This window comes from Lipotes vexillifer, unplaced genomic scaffold (genome assembly GCF_000442215.2).
Source record: "Lipotes vexillifer unplaced genomic scaffold, Lipotes_vexillifer_v1.1 scaffold112, whole genome shotgun sequence".
Lineage (NCBI taxonomy): Eukaryota > Metazoa > Chordata > Mammalia > Artiodactyla > Lipotidae > Lipotes > Lipotes vexillifer.
In genome coordinates, this window is record NW_006776285.1 from 1,759,031 (window position 1) to 1,767,176 (window position 8,146).

The 8,146-nt window shown below is 39.2% G+C and overlaps 1 pseudogene; it reads left to right on the plus strand.

Moving 5' to 3' along the window:
* The first annotated feature begins 6,221 nt into the window (after nucleotides 1–6,221).
* Nucleotides 6,222–7,550, plus strand: LOC103083183 (60S ribosomal protein L4 pseudogene; annotated as a pseudogene).
* The last annotated feature ends 596 nt before the right edge of the window (nucleotides 7,551–8,146 follow it).

Here is an 8,146-nt window from a genome sequence, read left to right on the forward strand (position 1 = left end):
CTTTAATGCTTCTGTTGTACATGTGTAGGTCTGTTTCTGGGCATTCTATTCTATTAGGCTCTTTGTCTGTACCCATACCAGTAACACAAGATCTTAATTGTTGTAACCTTACAGTAAGTCTTGATATCTGACAGGGTAAAATCCTGTTCCTTCTTTCATAAACGTCTTAACTATTCTTTTTTTTTTCCTTTTGCGGTACGTGGGCCTCTCACTGTTGTGGCCTCTCCCGTTGCAGAGCACAGGCTCCGGACGCGCAGGCTCAGCGGCCATGGCTCACGGGCCCAGCCGCTCCGCGGCATGTGGGATCTTCCCGGACCGGGGCACGAACCCGTGTCCCCTGCATCGGCAGGCGGACTCTCAACCACTGCACCACCAGGGAAGCCCCGTCTTAATTCTTCTTTTTCTTTTTGTCTTAACTGTTCTTGATCCTTTGCTCTTCCACATGAATTTAGAATTGTCAGTAAAATCCTCATGGAAATTGTGATTGAGTAATCAAATAAAGCCATGGAAATTAATATTATTTCTATATCATTAAGAATGATTCTAAGGATATGAGAGGAAAAACCTCAAATTCAAAGACCTTTGGAGCTAGATGGGAAATACATTTACATGTATTAATTAAGAGCCAAGGTATATTAGTTACCTAGGGCTGCCAAAACAAAGTACCAAAAACTGAGTGTCTTAAATAATAAAAAATTATTTCCTCACAGTTCTGGGGGCTACAAGTCCAAGATCAAGGTGTTGGCAGGCTTGGTTTCATTCTGAGGGCTCTCTCCTTGTCTTGCAGATGGCCATCTTCTCTTTGTGTCTTCACAGGGTTTTCCCTCTCTGTGTGTCTGTGTTCTAATCTCCTCTTCTTAGAAAGACACAAGTCATATTGGATTAGAGTCCACCCATATGACCTCATTTCACATTAAGGTCCTATCTCCAAATGCAGTCACATTCTGAGTTACTAGGGGTTAGCAGTTAAATGTTGGGGCCTTTAACCCACCATTTGGTGGGGCTGGGGCACAGTTCATCACTGTTTTATACAGTGATGTGGAATATATGAGAACTTTAAAAAACATATTTGTAAATTTAATTAATTAGATTTGTGAAAATAATTTAAGTACATGAAAAGGTTTGATTTGTTAGGTCAGACAATTGCAATACTTGAAAGGAAAACTGAAGTATTACATTAAAAAGTATGGTATAAAGTGTTTTAGAGTAAAAATTTGGAGTGAAACTAAATTTTATCCAAAAGCCTCTTAAAAGTGATTGTGAAAATTTACTAAGCTAATAAATAGTTTAGGATTTTTTGCTGAGCTTAAATGCTTAAGGAAAGGGATTTTCAATTTATAACTTTAATAAATTGAACATTAACTTTTAAAATCTAAATAAATCTCTGAATAGTATTTTGTACTCTTAGTGCCCCAAATGACTCTCAAAGTCATCAAAAAAAACCTTCCATGTATCAAGATCAGCTTACAGATAACACAGAAACCCTGCTTCACATTTAATTGTAGTTACATTGAATTTATAGATTTATTTGGGGAGAATTGTCATCTTAACTGTATTGAATTTTCTCATCTATGCACATAGTAAATATTTCCATTTATGTAAGTCTACTTTTTTGACTTTAAATAAAGCTTATATAATTTTCTCCATATGGATCTTTCACATCTTCTATTAGATTTATTCCTGGGTATCTGCTATATATATTTAAAGATGTTCCTTATGAGTCTTAAATTGTCACCTAGTAAAGAATATCACATTTTCTTACACTTCTTGTAAATAAAGACTTTTGGTTTGGAACCAGTGGCCTTGTTGGCAAGACATGCCAGGAGAGCTGTTACTATTTCCAGTCCCAAGATACTACCTCAAGTGGATCCTGCCTGTTAGGTTGCTTCAATGTAACTATCAAATGCCATCGTGCAATTTGGCATTTGAGTAAGGAAAATAAGCAAGACAAGATGCCAGTGGAAAGGATATAGAATAAAAGAATGTATAAGGAAAAGAAAAAAAATATATGTTTTTAGATAGAAAATTACATTTTGTCTAGTCTATTTTTTAAGTCTGTAAATGTGAGGTAACATTTTTCTCTTTTCATCTTTGCTTGGTCTTTTTTTTTTTTTTTTTTTTTTTTACGTGGGCCTCTCACTGTTGTTTTTTTTTTTTTTTAGCGGTACGCGGGCCTCTCACTGTTGTGGCCTCTCCCGTTGCGCAGCACAGGCTCCGGACGCGCAGGCACAGCTGCCATGGCTCACGGGCCCAGCCGCTCCACGGCATGTGGGATCTTCCCGGACTGGGGCACGAACCCGTGTCCCCTGCCTCGGCAGGCGGACTCTCAACCACTGCGCCACCAGGGAAGTCCATGGTCTATCTTTAAAGCTGCAGGCTTTAAAATATTTTTAAAGTCACTTAATATTTTGAATAGTCAAGGCATTGTTCAAAACTAAAAATGTATACAAAGGAATGCAGTTCCCAACATGTGATCACTTCCCACGCCCATCCTCAGTAAGTAACCATTGCCATGCATATCTTATTTACCCTTCCAGAGATTTTTTAAATGAAAACACAATTATATATGATATATTTATTTAAGTATATACAGATATATATGATATTCTACCCCTTTTAAAATTTAGATGGTAGCAAAATGCTCACCATAGTTCTCTACTTTGACTTTTTTGTTTGCTTTTTGTTTTATTTTCTTTGACATATCATGGTGATCATCTCATATGAGTACATAAATATCTTCCTTATTCTTTTTGGTTTTTTTGTCTTGTTTTAAAGCTGCATACTATTCCACTGTATGGGTGTATTATACTCTAAATAACTACCCTCTTATGGATTGTCAAAGATCTTGTGTATCCAGAAATTATATTTAAATTTTATTACTATTGCAGAAAAATACTAAGTTCAAATTGAAATGAACAAAAATCACATCTCATTTGGTGAAAAATTATTTTAGATACCCTTTTTCGTAAGCAAGTTTTAAAGTCATAAAAGGATTTTCCATACGTACAGGTGTTGATATCATGTTTCACACTAGGGGTCGCCAAAACAGTATTTAAGGCCAACAAACAGACCAGTGACAGAGAACGTTTTATAATTAGGCACCTTGAGCTTCTCAACCATGGTAAGCAGGAAAGTTACATTGTGACTGAAATGCTGAAGACAAAACTTTGGTTTGCTGTGTTTTCAAAAGCAACTATACTGACAATTTAGGAGAAAAGCAAGCAATCTTTCCCTTATCATCATACATATTTTACTTTGGGGTTTTATGTTTAGCTGGATTAAGTGATGATGTGGAATTTAGGTGATATGGAATCTAGGGAATTTTTAAAAAGAAGTTTGCTGGACATGATCCTATTTTGCTGTGGTCAAAAATGTCTTTAGCTTCAGCTTTTCTTTTGCCAGCTACCATGGGTTTCATATATCTGAGCAGACCTAGAACCCTCAATGTTTGGAGGGTTTTATCTCTAATTGGGCATATACTTAAAAAGGATAAAGTGTTCTGTACTTTTAAAATTCTCCTAGAGCAGGTATGATTGCCATGGGCATGTATTCAATAACTTTTCACTTTGAGATTTTATAGGCTGGTCCTTCTCTGTTTAGTGATAACATTCAATCACAAGCCGGTGTAATTTCTGAACAAAAATTTCTCACAGGAGAAATTTCACAAAGGAACTTTGAAGTATTATGTACATGTTCCATTTGTTGCAGTAATATGAAATCTTGCAGCACTAAGATTAATGATTGACATATCATAGGTACTGAATCAATATTCAGTGAAAAAATGAATGAATGATGAATGTTCAGGACAGCATCTTAAATGACAACAAAAGATTGGAAACAATTTTGGTGACAACAGTAAAGGAATAATTACATAAATCATGCTGTAAACTGGCATATCTCATTTGAACATAAGTTCCTTTGAAATATGTAACTCTTTTCTCCATTATATTAGCATAGTGATTTACCCATTGTCTGCACTCAATAAATACTCATTGAATTCGATTAACACACTGGATTAAGAATGGATATGCCCCCACATCTCAAAGCATTCCCCAGGAGTTGGGACTATCCACCTCAAAGTCATGACCATCCTTTACGCTAAGCCTAAAAGATGTGGATTTGGGGGGAACAGCTTTTTCTATGGAGTTAATGTCAGTAAAAAAGACCCATGACAAGGCTTTACAAAATTATGAATATATTAAATTTTAACTGTTTTAGAGTTGCTTCAATCAGTTATCTATATAGAGTGCAAGGAATAGTTTTTCATAGCTGGGTCAGTTCAGCTGAGGTCCTTGAACATCAGTAATCAAAAATTACCATACGGAATCTGAGAACAAGAAGTGAAATGGATTGGGGAGGAGGGATAGATTGGGAATTGGGAATTGACCTGTATACACTGCTATATTAATATAGATAACCAAAAAGGACCTACTATTAAAAAAAAGTGAATTGGATAGGAATGACCTTCTATGCAACATTTCAGGTATCCAATTAAACATGTGATTCATTATGGTCTACATAGAGTAAAAGTCACAGGTTAACCTGGAGGATAGGAGCTGAGTTTATACCTTTCTTCTTATTTGAATTGAGAAAGTATAAGATTTGTCTAGTTCCTAGGGGAGGTTTAATGCCTGGTAGTTTTGATTCAACACAGGGAAGTGGTTTCATCTTGAATTTTTAGAACAAGTATGTGCATAGAAGAGAAGCCTTTGGGCTTATCAAAGTATGGTTGATTTCACTTTTCACAAGTTCCACTTATTTTCATAAAACAGAAACTTATTTCAAAATCTGTATGTGTATTTTTGTGATTTTATTCATTTGTATTATTTCTCCTTCATTTGTCACCTATGAGTGTTTAACTTAGCATTCCCCAAAGGATCTGTGTTAATATACTGTGTACAGTGGCCCCAAAAGAAAATGACACAGAAGCAAGCCTAATATTTTTAATGCTGTTAATTTATTTATGGTAGCTTAAAGCCAAAAAGGAATTTGGGGGATGGAACAGACTGGCACACACAGTCATGGCAAAGTACCAATGGTGCCCTTTCCCCACCTGTTCCTTTCACATTTTCTTCAGCTTATGTAAACCACTCTGCAAATGCAGTTTCAAGTCTCCCCACTTCCAACTAGATATCTGCCTCTAACCCTCTCTTATAAAGGAATTCTTGCATTACAGCTACAGAGGACTGCTCTAATAATAAAGTTTTAGTGAGTTAACAGTTTCAGTTGTCTGAGGAACTGATTTGTTCTATAGAAATACAAAAATATGTCCAGTCACCATCTTATTCTATGGGGCCCTCAAGAGAGCAAAATGCTGTTGGTATAGGCTTTCATCTCTACTTTTGAGTTCCTTGATTTGTTAGGATAATCTTTATATTTGGCTTAATAGCTTTACTTTAAAAAGTCAGAAAAGCACCTGAAGTTTTGTCCTAGTTCAGGTGCAGTTCTGCCCCTAGATCAAGGCAAGAGTGGACCTGGTGTTGGGCCCCCATCACTTTAGAAGGTCCTGCTATGGCTCCCCTCTAGCTGCAACCTCCCATGAGCTGAAAAGTCCATGGGTCAAGGGGATGTACCCATCCTTGCTGATACTCCCTTAACCCCTGGCTCAAACACACACAGACCAAGCTTCGAAACACAAATTCCAAGAATCACAGGGCTTGTGCAGTCTTCTTCCCTGGCCTGTCCTCCCAAAGGCTCATTTGCTGCTGGTGTGGACACCCCTGGGCCTGCAGAGGGCTCAGGGAATGGCTATCGGCTGGGTTATTTACTTTATGAACTGAAAGAGGCAGGTTGAGAAATTCCACTTGAGGGGTTTGGGCTTGGAAGCCACTCTTAGAGATGGTTTTTAGGACCCATGTGTCCACCTGTAGTTCAGAAAAGATTATCCTGAACCTAAATTTCCCCCAGGTCCTCTTCCCAGTCTCAAATTTCTTACTGGTAAGTAATCTTCTGGTTATAAATTGCATAATTAGTAGCAATGACTTGCTCCAGGTGGTAACCTCAGTTCTCCTGAAACAGAACCTCTCTGATCATCTTCAATGTTAAAACTGCTGCTTCATTTAGTAGATGAATGACTTTTTAACCAGAGGAGGATTTACAATTAAATGCAAAGGTGATAAATTAAATCATACCATTAGTATTAATACCTTCATGTTAGGTTTAGGAATAATCGTTTATGTATGTTATTTAAAGTATTTGTAGCTTTTCCTGTGGGAGCTGCCGGGTTGAGGGGAGTGTGGCCTTCCCCTCTCCCGCCATGGTGTGTGCTCGTCCACTGATATCAGTGTACTCTGAAAAGGGGGAGTCATCTGGCAAAAATGTCACTTTGCCTGCTGTGTTCAAGGCTCCCATTCGACCAGATATTGTGAACTTTGCGCATGCCAACTTGAGCAAAAACAACGGACAGCCCTAGGCTGTCAGTGAATTAGCAGGTCATCAAACCAGTGCTGAGTCTTAGGGAACTGGCAGAGCTGTGGCTCGAATTCCCAGGGTTCGAGGTGGCGGCACTCACTGTTCTGGTCAGGATGCTTTTGGAATTATGTGTCATGGGGCCCTCATGTTTGTGCCAACCAAGACCTGGCAATGTTGGCACCGCAGAGTGAATACAACGCAGAAGCAATATGCCATCTGATCTGCGTTGGCTGCCTCGGCTTTACCAGCGCTGTTCATGTCTAAAGGTCATTGTATGGAGGAAGTTCCTGAACTTCCTTTGGTGGTTGAAGGTAAAGTTGAAGGCTACAAGAAGACCAAGGAGGCTGTTTTGCTTTTGAAGAAACTTAAGGCCTGGAATGATATCAAAAAGGTCTACGCCTTGCAGTGAATGAGAGCTGGCAAAGGCAAAATGAGAAACTGTCACCGTATCCAGCGCAGGGGACACTGCATCATCTATAATGAGGACAACGGTATCATCAAGGCCTTCAGAAACATCCCTGGAATTACTCTGCTTAATATAAGCAAACTGAACATTTTGAAACCTGCTCCTGGTGGGCACGTGGCACGTTTCTGCATTTGGACTGAAAGTGCTTTCCGCAAGTTAGATGAGCTGTATGGCACTTGGCGTGAAGCTGCTCCCCTCAAGAGTAACTACAACCTCCCCATGCACAAGATGCTCAATAAAGACCTTAGCAGAATCTTGAAAAGCCCAGAGATCCAAAGAGCCCTCCGAGCACCACGCAAGGAGATTCACTGCAGAGTCCTGAAGAAGAATCCACTGGAAAACCTGAGAATCGTGTTGAAGCTAAACCCATATGCAAAGACCATGCGCCGGAACTCCGTTCTTCACCAGGCCAAGAACCACAAAATCCGGATGGATAGGGCAGCAGCAGCACTAGAAGCCAAATCAGATGAGAAGGGGATTCCAGGCAAGAAGCCTGTGGTGGGAAAGAAGGGAAAGGAGGCTGTTTGCGTTAAGAAGCTGAAGAAGCCAAAGAAGGCTTTGGTGGAAAAAAAGGCTGCAGTGACCAAGAAACCAGCAGCTGAAAAGAAGCCCGCTAAACAAGAAGCCCACAGAAAAGAAACCCAGCACAGAGGAAAAGAAGGCTGCTGCATAAACTTAAATTTGTTTATTCAGTAAAGGTCAAATCATTTTGGACGGCTAATTTTGAATAAAGACCTGATCAAAGAGGCAGTGAGAAACATGAAAAAATAATAATAAAAAAAGTATTTGTGGGCTTCCCTGGTGGCGCAGTGGTTGAGAGTCCGCCTGCCGGTGCAGGGCACATGGGTTCGTGCCCCGGACCGGAAGATCCCACATGCCGCGGAGCGGCTGGGCCCGTGAGCCATGGCCACTGAGCCTGCGCATCTGGAGCCTGTGCTCCAAGGCGGGAGAGGCCACGGCGGGGAGAGGCCCGCGTACCGTAAAAAAAAAAAAAAAAAAGAAAAGAAAAATAAATCATTTGATTATGCAATACCCAGTAGAGGAAATCCAAATGGATAATAAACATTAAAAAGTGTTTTTAACATAATTAGTAAACAGAGGTATGTTAATTAGAACAATGAGATACCACTATATGCCCACCATTATTAGCAAACTATCAAAAGTTTTATAATACCACATATTGGTGAGGAATTCTAATTTTTGGTGGAAATGTACTGTAAATTGTACAGCCACTTTGGAAAACAGTTTGGTATTATCTAAATTGAGGAT